The sequence below is a fragment of the Gopherus flavomarginatus genome, chromosome 5 (genome assembly GCF_025201925.1).
Source record: "Gopherus flavomarginatus isolate rGopFla2 chromosome 5, rGopFla2.mat.asm, whole genome shotgun sequence".
In the NCBI taxonomy this organism is placed as follows: Eukaryota; Metazoa; Chordata; order Testudines; family Testudinidae; genus Gopherus; species Gopherus flavomarginatus.
This window is the reverse complement of record NC_066621.1, coordinates 120474389-120489381: the sequence shown is the minus strand read 5'-3', so window position 1 is coordinate 120489381 and position 14993 is coordinate 120474389. Positions and strand designations below refer to the sequence as shown.

At 46.1% G+C, this 14993-nt stretch overlaps 1 protein-coding gene across 25 annotated transcripts in view; it reads right to left on the bottom strand.

The window, feature by feature from the left end:
• The window catches only part of NRXN3 (neurexin 3), a 1481114-nt gene that overhangs the window by 780503 nt on the left and 685618 nt on the right, over positions 1 to 14993 (bottom strand). The gene's annotated exons all lie outside the window — the stretch shown is intronic.

Genomic DNA, 14993 nt, shown 5'->3' with positions numbered 1-14993 from the left:
TTCATTTGAAGCAAGGGTAGCCCATTGGGCAGGTTGGTCTGAAGGCTGCCCTTCCTCTTTGTTACAAAGATGCAGGCTTTAAGGAGAACTAGGCCAGCAGACAATGCTTCAGCTTGGTCCAAGCAACCTGGCCATTTAGATCAAGATGAAACTTTGCAACCTGAAACCTGCACTCTCACCAGGTTGCTCCTTTGTATTAAAGGTGAGAGTTACTGCACTCTGTCCCATTTTACATCGGGCCATCAGGGAACCTGCCATTAAGACCTTATATGGACAGAAAATGGGAAACTCTGGTTGAATGGTTTAACTCTACAGTATGAGAGTTTTCAGCTCTCCCTTTTGGACTGCATTTGACAACCAAACATGCGTTCATTGCTAGGCTGTTCTGGGGGACAGTCTAATATCAAAATCCTGCTCAGAGATACTCTGCTAGTTTGACACACATAAGGTCAGCAAAGAATGGTTACCAGGCAAAAGGAGCTCAGCTCCTACTGATCTAACCTCCTTCCCCACTCCCCCAAGATGAAAAAATGTGACCCCAGTGATTTGCCCTATGCCACACCCCAAACGAGTGGCCTAGACAGGAACAGAACTTTGGAACCCTGAGTCTCAGTCCCTGCTCTAACCACAAGACCGTGCTCCCTACCATGAAAATAGAATGGATCAATTGGACTGTGAGTGATCTTTGAATTTCTGGGCTTTACATGCCTGCCTCCCGCCCTAGGAATCCCTCTCTCTCAGCCTCTCCTGATCACTTCACATCTCAGCTGTCACAGGCAAAGGGATCCTGTCTTGCTTCTTTTACAGCAGCTGTGTCCTCCCTGAATAAACTGGGTTCACTGAGCAAATTTAAAAGTCAAGCTTTCTGACTGAGTGCCTGGGACAAACCTGAGGCCTTTCTGGCTGCCCCTCTAGCAGGCGTCCCACTTTAGACTTGCCTGTTGGTGAAGTGCCAGCAGCTGCCTACTGTTCTGACAGAGCAATGTGAACAGCTGTAGGTCAGGAGTATAACTGGCTATTAGTGCAGCAGAAAAACGTTGAGCTTTTGTCACAATCCAAACTGCTCTGCAAAAAAGCCTCAGGAAAATATAAAGGCAGTTCAGTTGCGAACATCTACATGTCTGACAAAGTGCCCAAGTGAATTCAGCTATGGAATGGGGGTAACAACAACAGGAAAACGGGGCACTCCATGTTTGGAAGAAAGGGGTTACTCTCTCTTTCACATGCAGCTAGGTGCATGTGTGTGTGCGTGTCTGTGTGTGCGTGTGTTTTTAGCTACACCTGCATAAATCCTGATGTATGCAAATGGAGTTCTTCCAGATTTTCAGCAATGTAGACAGAGAACAAATTTGACCATGTATACGTGTGTGAATGTTGAGAGAGAGGGGGAGAGAGAGCGCATGTGCGAATAACAAACACACTCATTCTCACATACACAAACTACATTTATATAGATACACAGAGAAAGACATAAGTGGGCTGCATGGGAGATCTGATGCCCACTTCAGACTTACCCTGACCCACACAGAGGAAGAGAGGTTAGTTTTACCCTGACCCACACAGAGGAGGGGATGTTAGTTTAACAACCTGAAATAGATCCTCGGCTGTCATTTTTGCCTAAGATTTTCTGAGTAAGCCAAGGAAGAGGAGAAGGGGCGTAAAGGGAGCTACCTTTCTTCCATACTGCAGGACACTGAAAAGCACCCTCACACACACACACACACACACCCCTCCCTAGCCTAACCCCAAACCCTGTTGTCTGTGAAATATTGGTGCTTTCGGAGCAATTTACAGACAAGTTAAGAAATCCTGTTAATATTTCCACAACACTAACGATGCCCCCACCTAGCACAGCTTTACCTAGCAGCTAACTATTTCTAATTAGCCTTTATTTGTCATTTTTCTCTCCACTTTCCATACTGTCCTAAGAAACTTTACTTTATTTCAGGTACATGGATTTGGCAGCAGAGATCATTCAGTGGGGATCACCTCTGTTGGGATGCTTCAGAGAGGAGGGAACAGAATGTTCCCTAGGAAGAGGCTGAGTCAGGAGTATCAGTAATGACTTGGGAATCTGAGCCACGCCCTGACTGGTACCATAAGAGGCTGTCGCTAGTCAGTGGGGGCACAGGGAGCACTGAAGGACATAGTAACAAGGTCTCCTAACAGCATTTTACAGGGAACAACCATGACATGGGTGTTATGTAATGCAGATGGAGCCTTAAAAGTAGTAAGGAAAAAATAAAATAGCCCAGTGACGATAGTCTGAGGAGGAATTTTAAAATCCTCATGACACTTCACAGAAAAAGCTTGAAAATATGCTGGATTTAGAGTTATTTGTGATGGCACAGCACAGATCTGGGGTATTATACCTTGCCTCACTCCTTAGTACTATGGGCCATTTACGTGGTAACAAAATCCTTTATTCTGAGAGTTCATTTGCTCCTGCTACTTACAGTCCTTGCCTGGTATCATAATCCTCTGTTTGTGACATCAGAACTTCATCAAGAGCAACTAACAGGGTAGTCACAGGGGATTAGTGCTAGGATGGAAAGCAACAGGAGCACATGAGGGATTATAACCCCCAAAATCCTGTTTTCATGCACTTACCCTTCAGTGATAATTGATGAGGATGGGTGGCAGAAATATAGAATTTATGTATACAGAGCATCAAAACTAGTTCTAAACAACATGTTGCCAAATATCTCCACATGGTGTCAGAAGCTCCATTTTTAATGCTATTTGTTTGGAGATATTTACGACGTCTATTAAGTACAGTTAAAATAAAGCTTTAGATTTACTCTAGAAGCCCTAGAAATAATTGCATCTCTCAGATGTAGAGAGAGACACAGACCAACTTGTGTTGGTGAGTGAGGCCTGGTCCACACTACACAGTTAAATCGATTTAAACAGCGTTAAATCGATTTAACTCTGTACCCGTCCACACTACAAGGCACTTTAAATCGATTTTAAGGGCTCTTAAAATCGATTTCTGTACTCCTCCTCAACGAGAGAAGTAACCCTAAAATCGATATTACTATATCGATTTAGGGTTAGTGTGGACGGAAATCGAAGTTATTGGTCTCATTCCTTTAATGTAGCTACCCAGAGTGCACCGCTCTGGAAATCGATGGTAGCCTAGGACCATGGACGCACACCACCAAATTAATGTGCCCTAGTGTGGACGCATAAAATTGATTTTATAATATCGGTTTTATAAAACAGGTTTTAGTAATTTCGATTTTATGCTGTAGTGTAGACGTAGCCAGAGAGAAGCTTTCGCATACAGAGCTCTTTTTCAGGTCTGGAAAGGGAACTCCCAGATTCACACAGAAATGCAAAATGGAACCAAATTTTTAGCATAAGTAGATAACACATATTGTAAGGGACCATTGAAGGTAGAGTAGCCCACTACCACCTCTGCAGTCATAGCACAAAAAGGGGATTACAGATTGTTGTAATAAGTGTGACAAACCCAGACCAGTCGGGTTCAGGAGTCTGGTAGAGGGCAAATATACTGGTCACTGGATGAGTAGTTTTCTGTTCCCTGAGTGACCAGAGCAGGGGCTGCACTAGAGTAACCAGGAACCTGCTAGAACCAATTCAGGCAGACAAGTTGATTAGAACACCTGCAGCCAATCAAGGCAGGCTAATCAGGGCACCTGGATTTAAAAAGGAGCTCACTCCAGTCAGGGAGGTGGGAGCCAGAGGAAAGGAAGTGTGTGAGAGGAGCTGGGAGCAAGAGGCACAAGGAGCTGAGAGTGAGAGGATGTGCTGCTGGAGGACTAAGGAATACACGCATTATAAGACACCAGGAGGAAGATCCTGTGGTGAGGATAAAGAAGGTGTTTGGAGGAGGCCGTGGGGAAGTAGCCCAGGGAGTTGTAGCTGTCATGCAGCTGTTACAGGAGGCACTATAGACAGCTGCAATCCACAGGGCCCTGGGCTGGAACCTGGAGTAGAGGATGGGCCTGGGTTCCCCCCAAACCTTCCAACTCCCGATCAGACACAGGAGAAGTTGACCCAGACTATGGGGAAGACCACTGAGGTGAGCAAATCTGCCAATAAGTGCAGAACCCACCAACGTAGAGGAGGAACTTTGTCACATAAGCCATGAATGCAGTGTCACTATTCAGTCCATGATTTTTAGTGTCTACCAGAGTAATGAACTTAAGCTCTCAGGTTTGTCTTTTGAAAGTGCTGTGCAAGTTTCCTTTGAGAATGAGGACAGATATGAAGTGATTATTCTGTGAAAAGTGTTCACTGAAAGGTGATACAATGATTTTGATCATTTTCAGGCATGAGTTCATTCAAGAGCATAGTGATTGTGTGGTTTCACCCACATAATTGTTACTGGGACATTTAGTGCATGGGATGAGGTACACCGCATGTTGTGAGAGGCATGTGTAGGATCCATGGATCTTGAAAGCTGTGTTGTGGGGGGTGTTGATTATTGTAGCAATGAAGATATGTGTGCAGATTTTGCGTCTGTTGTTCTGGAAGGGTCTACTATTGCTTTGAGTTGCTGTCTCCTGATTTGTGGCGAGCTTGCTTCTGAAGATGAGCTTGGAGAGGCTGGGGGGTTGTTTGAAGGACAAATGTGAAGGTTCTGGAAAGATCCTTTAAAGGATTGGATCTCCACTGAGTGTGGGTTGTAATTGTTTGATGATACTCTGTATGGGTTCCAGTGTGGGGTGGTAGGTGACAACTAGGGGGTGTGAGATCAGAGGGGCATTTATTTCTGTACTGAAGCAGATTCTCTCCATGTATTGGGCAGGGGGGTTTTGCATGATGCAATCTACTTCTCTGGTGTAGTATCCTTGTTTGGTGAAGGTGGTTTTAAGCGTGTTAAGGTGTATATCCTCAGAGCATATTCTGGGGTATCTGAATGCCTGATTGTAGAGAACAGATTTCTCGGTGTGTTTTGGAGTGGTTACTGGATCTATGAAGGTAGGTGAGGTGATCTGTGGGTTTCTTGCACTTGGTTGTCTGTAAGGTTCAACTGATGAAGGGGACTGTAGTGTCCAGGGAGTTGATGCTAGTGTGGGAGTGTTCCAGAGAGAGTTGAATGGAGGTGTACTGGTGATGGTTGAAGTGGTAGAAACACACACAGGATTTAGGGCTTATTACAACACTCTGTAACCTACTAACTCCCTCTTTTTAGCCTATGATTGCAGAGATGTTAACAGGACACTCTACTTTGCATGGTCCCTTACAATATGTGCTATCTACTTATGCTAAACAATCTGTTCCACTTTGCATTTCTGTGTGATTGTGGGAGTTTCTTTCCCAGACTGAAAATGAGCTCTGTATGACTTGAAAGCTTGTCTCTCTCACCAGCAGTAGTTGGTCCAATAAAAGATATTGCCTAACTACATCTCTCACGGGTATGAAACTTTATACATCCTAATTGTTAAGGTGTGTGTTTGCTCTTATTTTTTCTCAGTTTACATACACCTTGACCATCTTTGCCATCTCCCTCTTGGGAGTATTTACACTGATATTTTAGACTGGATTCTCTGGCCTTCTGAGCCCACTTAGCACTGTGTACGAGATGCAAAGTGAACTTAAAATAGTCAGAGATGGACTATGGAGAATTTCTCTTGAATAGGGAAAACTGTCCAAACAGCAGAAATGTGAAAGATGCAGCATGTCCTATTACAGTTACTCTCTGCCCTGGGCATGGTCTAAGACAGGCCTGCACAACATATGGCCCACGGGACGCAGGCTCACTGTGCGGCCCGCGGCGGGGAATCAAAGGGTTATCGGCTGCCCGCAGCGGCAGGGAGCCCAGAGCCCTTTGAATCCCAGCCGTGGCTGGGATTCAAAGGGCTCTGGGCTGCCCGCAGCGGCAGGGATCCCAGAGCCCTTAAAATCTCAGCTGCTGCCGGGATTCATAGGGCTCTGGGCTGCCCACAACAGCGGGGACCCCAGAGCCCTTTAAATCTCAGCCACGGCTGGGATTCAAAAGGCTCTGGGCTGCCAGCAGCCGCGGGAAGCCCAGAGGCCTTTATATCTCAGCCGCGGTCAGGATTCAAAAGGCTGGAGCTGCCCGCAGCTGTGGGGAGCCCAGAGTCCTTTAAATCCCAGCTGCGGCCGGGAATCAAAGGGCTCTGGGCTGCCCGCAGCCGCGGGGAGCCCAGAGTCCTTTAAATCCCAGCTGCGGCCGGGAATCAAAGGGCTCTGGACTGCCCGCAGCCGCGGGGAGTCCAGAGCCCTTTAAATCTCAGCCGCGGCTGGGATTCAAAAGGCTCTGGGCTGCCCACAGTCACGGGGAGCCCAGAGCCCTTTAAATCCCAGCCGTGGCCGGGAATCAAAGGTCTCTGGGGTGCCCGCAGAAGTGTGCTATATTTGACAGTGTTGTTTCCTTTGTATTGATGGGGTAAAACACAATCTGGATGCCAAGAAGACTTACAGAGATGGCCATTTTCACTGACTTCTCCAAATGCACTGATGTTCAGATCTCGCTCCCTTGAACTTTCAAAGGATTGGGAAGGGATGGGGAAGTTACTCATGCAAGAAGCCCTCCCTCCCGCCCCCCAACTTTGATGGGCGCTTCATGGCAAAGGAAAAAAACTGTAACTGAACTGGAAGCTAATGCCATAGGGAGCTAAATTTAACAGCCTCCACCCCCGCCTCCAGCTCTTATTAAAGAAAGAAACTGTTACTAACCTGTTCCATAACTGTTGTGCAACACATCTCAAACACATCCAATCCATTTCAGGTGCACGTGTGCCCAGTGCACTGTTGTCAGACTGTTCCTTCAGAGGTACCCACTGGGGTGGTGCATGCATGCTATGCTACTGCATAGTGGTATAAAAGGTGGAGAAACCCCTGACCCTCATTCAGTTCCTTCTTATCAGACACATTGATATCGAGGGGAAGAATAGTGGGTTGTCAAATGGACATTTCAAAATACAAACAGTTACAGAACAGGCTGGCAATTATTTCCTCTTCAAGTGATTGCACATGACCATTCCACTTCAGGTGACTCAAAAGCAGATCCATCTGGGGGTGGGATCAGAGTTTACCTGAATAAGAACTGGAGAACCACACATCTGAATCTAGATTGCTGAGAGATTGCATACTATGAGGCAAAGGAATGCACTGCAGACCACTTTACAAATGTGTAGGACAAGCACTTCAGCTAGGGAGGCTGCAGAAGCTGCATGTGATCTCGCTGAATGTGCTGGTACTCTGCTGGATAGAACTATATTGGCCAAGTCACAACACAAGCGTATACTGGAGGATATACAAGATGAGATCTTTTGAGAAGGGACTGGGAGACCTTTCATCCTGTCTGCAACTAGCACAAACAATTGTGAGGACCATCTAAACTGTATGAGCCTGCCCAAGTAGAATGCAAATACTCTCCTGACATCCACAGTGTAGAGTATCTCCTCATCTTTAGAAGTATGAGTCATCAGGAGGAAAGAATGTAGGTATATTGCCTGAGTGATATGAAAGGGAGAAAACACTTTTGTACGAAACTCTGGATACGGATGCAGATAAACCTTGTCTTTGTAGAAGACCACGTATGGAGGAGCAAACATTAAAACATGATCACCTGGCAACGGTGATTGCCACTGTCATAAACAGATAGCTAAGGGTTAATGTTCTTTTACCTGTAAAGGGGTAACAACAGTAACCTGAAACACCTGACCAGAGGACCAATCAGGAAACAAGACTTTTTCAAATCTGGGTGGAGGGAAGTTTTGAGTGTGAGTCCTTTGTTCTTGGTCTGTTCTTTTTCTCGTCTCTGAGAGTGATCTTTCTATCTCCTGGCTTTCTAATCTTCTGTTTCCAAGTTGTAAGTACAACGATAGTAAGACAATAGGTTTATATGGTTTTCTTTTGTATTTACATGTGTGTAGTTGCTGGAATGTGTTAAATTGTATTCTTTTGGAATAAGGCTGTTTATTCACTTTTTTTCTTAAGCAATTGACCGTGTATATTGTCACCGTTATACAAAGACTATTTTTAATGTCTTTTTCTTTCTTTTTTATATAAAGCTTTCTTTTTAAGATCTGTTGGAGTTTTTCTTTAGTGGGGACTCCAGGGAATTGAGTCTGCAGCTCACCAGGGAATTGGTGGGAGGAACAAGTCAGGGGGAAAATCTCTTTGTGTTAGATTTACTAAGCCTGACTTTGCATACCCTCTGGGTGAGGGGGAAGAGAGATTAGATCTCTCGGTACTTATGTTTCAAGGACTGGAAGCAGGGAATCTCCTAGGGTCGTCCAGGGAGGGGAGCCTGGGAGGAAGTAACAAGGAAACTAGGGGAGGGGGTTATTTCCCTTTGTTGTAAGACTCAAGGCATCTGAGTCTGGGGGTCCCCCAGGGAAGGTTTTGGGGAGACCACAGTGAGCTAGGCACTGTATAATTCCTAGCTGGTGGCAGCGATACCAGGTCCAAGCTGGTAACTAAGCTTGGAAGTTTTCATGCTAACACCCATATTTTGGATGCTAAGGTCCAGATCTGGGAAGAAATGTTATGACAGCCACCAAAAAGGCTTCCTTCACCTACTCACCTGGCAGCGGTGATTGCCACCAAAAAGGCTTCCTTCAGAGAGAGACATAAAAAAGAACAGAGAGCTAGAGAATCAAAGGAAAGACCCATTTGTTTTGACAACACCAAGTTCAAGTCCAAAGGGGAAACAGGATCCTCTATCTGAGGGTACAACTTTTCAAGACCCTTCATAAACCTTACTGACACAATGTTGGAAAAAACTGAACAATTATCAACTTTGAGAATGGAAAGCCAAAATAGCTGCTAGATGAATCTTGACTGAACTAGTGGCGAGACCTTTGTTTTAAGAAAAAGAGACAGTCTAAAGTATGATGTAGTGGAGACTGGACCACAGAAACCCTCTTTTGCTGGGACCAGATGAAGAATCTCTTCCAGTTAGCCAGGTAATTATTCCTAGTGGATGGTTTTCTACTATTTAAATAGTACACCTGAAACTCCCTTTGAACGAACCTCTTCCTGGGAGGTTAGACCTGGAGCATCCAGGAGGGCCTGAAGGTTGAGGTGGAGGAGATCATCATGATCCTAAGAGATCTGGTGAGAAAGTCAGTGGAGCTTTGACCTAGAGGGACAACAGAGTTGATGCATGACCTGAGTATAGTCCTAGCTGATTTTCAACAATACTCTTGGTATGAGTGGGACTGAAGGAAACTAGTACAGGAGCATGTTTGTCCAGAGCAACAAGAAAGCATCCTTGAGGGACCCCAGGCTGTCATCTTGTTGAGAACAAAGCCAGTGACATTTCCTGATGACCTTCATTACAGGGGAGTCCCCCACAGCTAGAAAATCGACATGGCAAATGGAGAGACCACTTGTTGTGACTGGTAAATAATCTGCTGATCTGCCAGATTGCTCTTCACATCCATACGGTGAGAAGCTTTAGGATTGACTGAACTGGCAATGCACAAGTCCCACAGTTGATTGCCTCTTGGCACAACAGTGCAGACTGGGCCCTTGATTGCCTGTTCACATAGAATACAGCTGTTGTATTGTCTCTAAATATAGGCAGGCTTCCTCCTTTGATATGGGGAATGAAGGCTTGACAATGGCCCTCAGTTTTCTGGCATTTATATGCAGAGTTAGATCCTGTGTAGACCACAAAGCTTGTGTCTGCAGGGAACCCAGATGAGCCCCACAACCCAGGGTAGAAGCCTCTAACTAGGGTTAAAGCTGGTTGAGGAAGAGCAAATGGCACCGCTGACACACACATTTGAATGTTTTGTCCACCATCTGGAGAGGCCAGGATTTGAGTGGGCACTTGCACCATGTCTAGAGGGTGATGAATGGGTGAGTAAACTGAAGCCACCCATCCCAGCAGTTTCCTGAGATAGAATCTGACATGCTGGACTGAATGAGGGCATATGCCCCAGAAACCTGAGGCAATTTCACAACGTCATGGTAGGATGAGCCTTCAGGTCTAAAAACAATGACCAGCATCATCTGGAAGCTTAACTGGAGGGGAAGGCTTGGGCTTCCGTAGAGTCCAAGACAGCTCCAATTAACTCTATTTTTTGTACTAGAGACAGGACTGACTTCTCTGCACTGATGAGCAAGCCCAGAATGTCAAAGGTGAATTGGATGACAGTCATGGTGAAAAGCCCGAGTCTTGGATCAGCCTCTCAAAAACCAGTTTTTCGGATAGGGAAACACTTGAATTCCTGACTTTCTGAGGAACGCTGCCACCACTGCCATACACTCTGTGTACACATGTGGGGCTGTGGACAGGCCAAATGGTAGGACTGCAAATTGTTAGTGGCACTGGTTGACCACAAACATTAGGAATTTTCTGTGGCTCTGTTGTATTGCCACATGGAAATATGCTACTTTTAGGTGGAAGGCAGCATAGCAGTCACCAGGATCCAGGGAGGAGATAATGGAAGTCAGCATGACCACGCAAAGCTTTATTTTTTTCAGATGTTTGTTGTTGAGCTGTCACAGGTCCAGTATGCATCTGAGGCCTCCTTTTGCTTTTGGGATCAGGAATTAGTGGATATAAACAGCTTCCCTTTGAGTAAGTTCAGAACCTCCTCTACAGCTCCCAACTGGAGGAGAGATTGCAGCTCCCAAAGGAAAACTTCCTTGTCAGAGTAGTCCCTGAAAAGGTACAAGGAGGGGAGTTGGGAAGCAGGGATAGAAACGAACTGGTGAATCTGTGGTGATTAGAGAGCAAGCACATAAGTAGTGGGATAGCCAGTTGGTAAACAGAGGGGTAGGCAAGGCTGGCACTGTGAAAGTGGTGTGCTATCCTTGACAAACACATCAAAACGTTTGCTTAGAACTCCTGTCAGGAGGAATTAGGATCAGCAACAGAAGAAGAATGGGGAGGTCTGCTCCTATAACTGCTGCTGTTTTTCTTCCCTAGGTCCTGGTGGCAAAGCATAAACGCAGGATAGTGGTGTGGCTGCTGAGGTCAAACTCCTTTTTCTTTGAGACAGGTGTATAAATGGCCAAAGATTTGAGCAATGCCCTGGAGTTCTTCAGACTACGCAGACTGTCAGTTGGCTCAGAAAAGCATGGTGATGCCTCAAAAGGCAGGTCTGGTATGGTCTATTGGACCTTCTGAGGGAGACCTGATGACTGGAGGTATGAACATCTGTGTATCATAATGGCAGATGCCATGGCCCTAGCTGCAGAGTTGGCAGCATCCAACACTGCCTGAAGTGAGGGTCTAGCCACTAATTTACTCTCTTCTGCTAAACCATGAAATTCTTGTCCTGCGTTCTCTGGTGATAAAGTTGACTGAGATGGAGACTCCTCTGGCCCATCCAAGGGGAGGTTCACCTGAGCAACATCCTCTTGCTCAGTAACAAGCCCTGTACAGGACATCATCTGCTAGTGTACTTGGCAGGATGGTTTTTCAGGCCTACTTGATGCAGCAGAGGGGTAGGTGTGGAGAGGACCTGGATTTAGACTGGCATCTCCAAGAGTTGTTTCAGAACAGCCACTAACAAGGCCTAGGGAGCCAAAATTCCATGGCTAGAGGTTGGCCAGGATGGTCCCTGCTGGGTAAGCCCTCGGAGAGGAACAGCAAGGCAGGTGACATGGCTGTGAGATGTATGAACCAACCTCCAGGTTCTAAGATGAATCAGCTTCTTCTGACTAATGGGTGGGCTGATCCTGTCAGTGCCAGTGATCGGTGTCTGGAGCTCGGGGACAAATCATTGCTGGCTTCCCTCTTGACGACACCATACGAGGAACTCAGATTGCTCTATTGTAGTGGCTGGCAGAGTTTGACCCATGGTCATCAGTATCGGGTGAGAGGATTTCTATACCACCGGTGACACCAGTACCGAGAGGCTCAACAAGTTCCTTGCTGGAGCTTAAGTCTCCAGAATTGACAGGACTGGGACAGCCTCTGGCTGGTGGGGTCGATGGAGACTGCACCGATGAGCTAGATGGTGCCTATGCTGGTGCCATAGTCAACAGTCCCTTCCGAGCAGATGACTGCTTTGTGGAGTGCCTTGGCTTTGAATGCCCTCTCTCATTGTCCACGTGCCTGCCAGGCTTCACTGACCTCAGAGGCCAATTTGCAAGGTTTCTTCCTCAGCACTGGGGAAAGCAACTGGTGCTGGCATTCAACCAACACAAGCTGCACGCTGAACGCTGAGCGCTTGGCAACTGCTGTGAGCAGGAAGGCTCTAATGGTGGGCACAGAGCTGCCTCCATGAGGAGCAATTTAAGACTGGATGCCTTGTCTTTCTTCATTCTAGGCTTAAAGTTCCTGCAAATCTGATACTGATCCCTGATGTACGACTCCCTGAAACACTTCAGGCAACTGGTGAGGGGGTCACTGACATTGGTTTCTTGCAGGAGTGGCAGGGCTTGAATCCCAGTGACTAAGGCATGCAACAGTAACAGTATCCAGAACAGGAACCACAGCATCAAAAAAAAAAAAAAAGCACTTGAAAGAACACTTACAACTATTACTAACACACCATCAGCTACTAAGCTAGAACAAATGAGTACGAACTCTATACAAATGGAAGGAAAAACCTTGCAATGACAAGAAAGGATGCTCCAACCACAGTCATGGGCAGTAAGAACGAACAGAGAAGGTTCGGGAGTGGCTCCGCCCTTTATATCAGCATGGGACAGCAGAGGGTTACCACTCTAATGTATACCACAGAAGGGAAAAAGTCTGACAGTGCACCAGGTGCACATGCACCTGAAATGGAATGGACATGTGCAATCACTCAAACAAGAACTATGTAATAAGATCATTTCCTTACTCATCAATCAGCAAATCTGATCCCGCTTCATTATGCATGTTATTTTACTAACAAAGGCCTATGTTTTGGACTCCGTTTAGAGCATGTAGGGCCAATACCACACTGGGAGAGCCAGCAAGGCTGGATTCTGCCTCAGACATCAGCTACATTAGGCCATTTAATTCCAAACCAACGCTCACTACTACTGGGGATTAAGGAGGAGGCTGAAAGAACCGAGCTTAGTTTTTGAATCATATGTGAACATAGGAAAAAAAATCTCTTTGATGTATAAATTAAGCAAATTTGGAGCTCGATTGTCCACCACCTCACACTGCATCACTCCAGTGCAAAGTGGGTGTAAAACACTTTCAGATAACAATGGTGGCATTTTTTACCCATTTTGCGTAATTGTTTACAATTATACAAGGTGGACATAATCGGGTCCTGTGGCAGGAATCACACACAGCATAAATCGGGAATCCCACACAGCTATGTTAGCCAAGCAGGCTGAAACCAAACCTTAAAAACAGAGAGAGATTTTCCAAAAAGTGCTCCATACCCACAACTGACAGAGGATATTTGTAAAGAGTTCGAATACCACTTGAACACCTAACTAAAGAGCCAGGTTTTCAGAAGTGCTCAGTGCCCAGCAGCTCGTATTCTCAAGGACTCAATCACCAGCATGATGAGCAAACCTGGCCATGTATTTAGGTGCCTTAATGGGAGCTGAACTCTCTAAACACCTGACCCCCATTGTGGGTACTGAGTCTTGCAGAAAATTCTGTTCTCTGCATGTGCTTGGCTGTGGAATTTAAAGGAGTAGGACAAGCTAAGCTGAACACCCCCGTTAACATGTCACCCAAAGAATACACATTCCACTCATAGTGACAAGAGAGGATTAGCAGCAATGCTGCCCCACAGAGAATGCCTTTATACCCACTTTATAGGTTTTATGCACAGATCCTAACACATACAGTCCCGCTCTGAGCATCTTGAGAAGGTTTTAAGGAGATCATGCCCTGGGTGAGTGGGAACAGAACAGAAATGGCTGCACAACAAAAACTGACCTGCATAAAAGGGAATATGTCAGATGGGGAGGTGGGGAATGTGGAGGGAGGGATGTTGGAAGTGAACAACATTAATCAAACACAGAAATTCAGAGCAAAATAAGGAGGGGGAGGAAGAGAAAAGACTGAAAATGCTGAGTGTGAACAACAAAAGTATAGTTAACTGGCTTCCTTCCACAGCACCCTACCCCAAATCAAAGCAGCCCAGAAACAGTGCCAGCAGATCTCATGACATTTTAGTGTTCATGAGTGTTCTGAGGTATCCAAACTCAGAGCAAAGGTTGGTTTCCTGAAACTGAAAAACCATATCATGCAGACAAGACACTGTTTACTGCTAAGCTTCAGCATGCCCAGTGTTCTGTATCTGAAAGGCAAATATCCCTATTGCAGGGGATCACAAGGGAAGGCTTAAGGCCTCTCACTAATCCTGGGCCCACTATGGAGTGAGTCTTCATCACTGCTCAGAGCCCCTTAACTCCTGGGCATCAAGGGTCACCCTCTGCATAATCTGATACACTTTGGGATCTCTTCTGCCTCAGAAATATGCTCAGAGCTCCCATCTGCCTCAACAGCAGTCACACACCCACCTGGACAGGTGAATGGAATCTGTAGCCTGTACAGGTACAAGGAGCTATTGGCAGAATAACTAGAGGGCGACAGAGATTGAGGTCTGAGAAGTCACAAAGTATATGATGTAGGAACATCAGCAGGAGCTTGCAAACCTCCCAGCCCTCCCTGCTGCATTTCAGTGGAGGCCACAGAGCAGCTTTGCTCCGAAGCTACCTACACTTCCATGTATTCCCGAGGTCCCACTCTGCTCCACACATTTCCACGTGTCCCCTTCCCTTTCATGCAAACACACTTCGGAAATCAGCCGCACCGAGTGCTGAAGGCGGGGGGTGGCATCTGACACCGCTAATCTCAACCTCCAAAGAGACCAGGCACTCCAACTGTACAAAATGCCTGGTCAACCCCAAACTGGGGAGTGGAAGCCAAAGACCCCAACTAATCTTGTCTCTATCTAGGATGGTGTGAAAGGTGCTTTCTGTTCCTCTTCCCTCCACCCCACAATCAAAACCTGGGTTAAGTTAGCAGTTAAGGCATAGGTTTTTTTGAAGTGATTGAACTGCTATAGATTGTGGCTTCAGGATTCCCCACTACAGAACTTTGATGTACATTCTCCATGGTTTCCTTT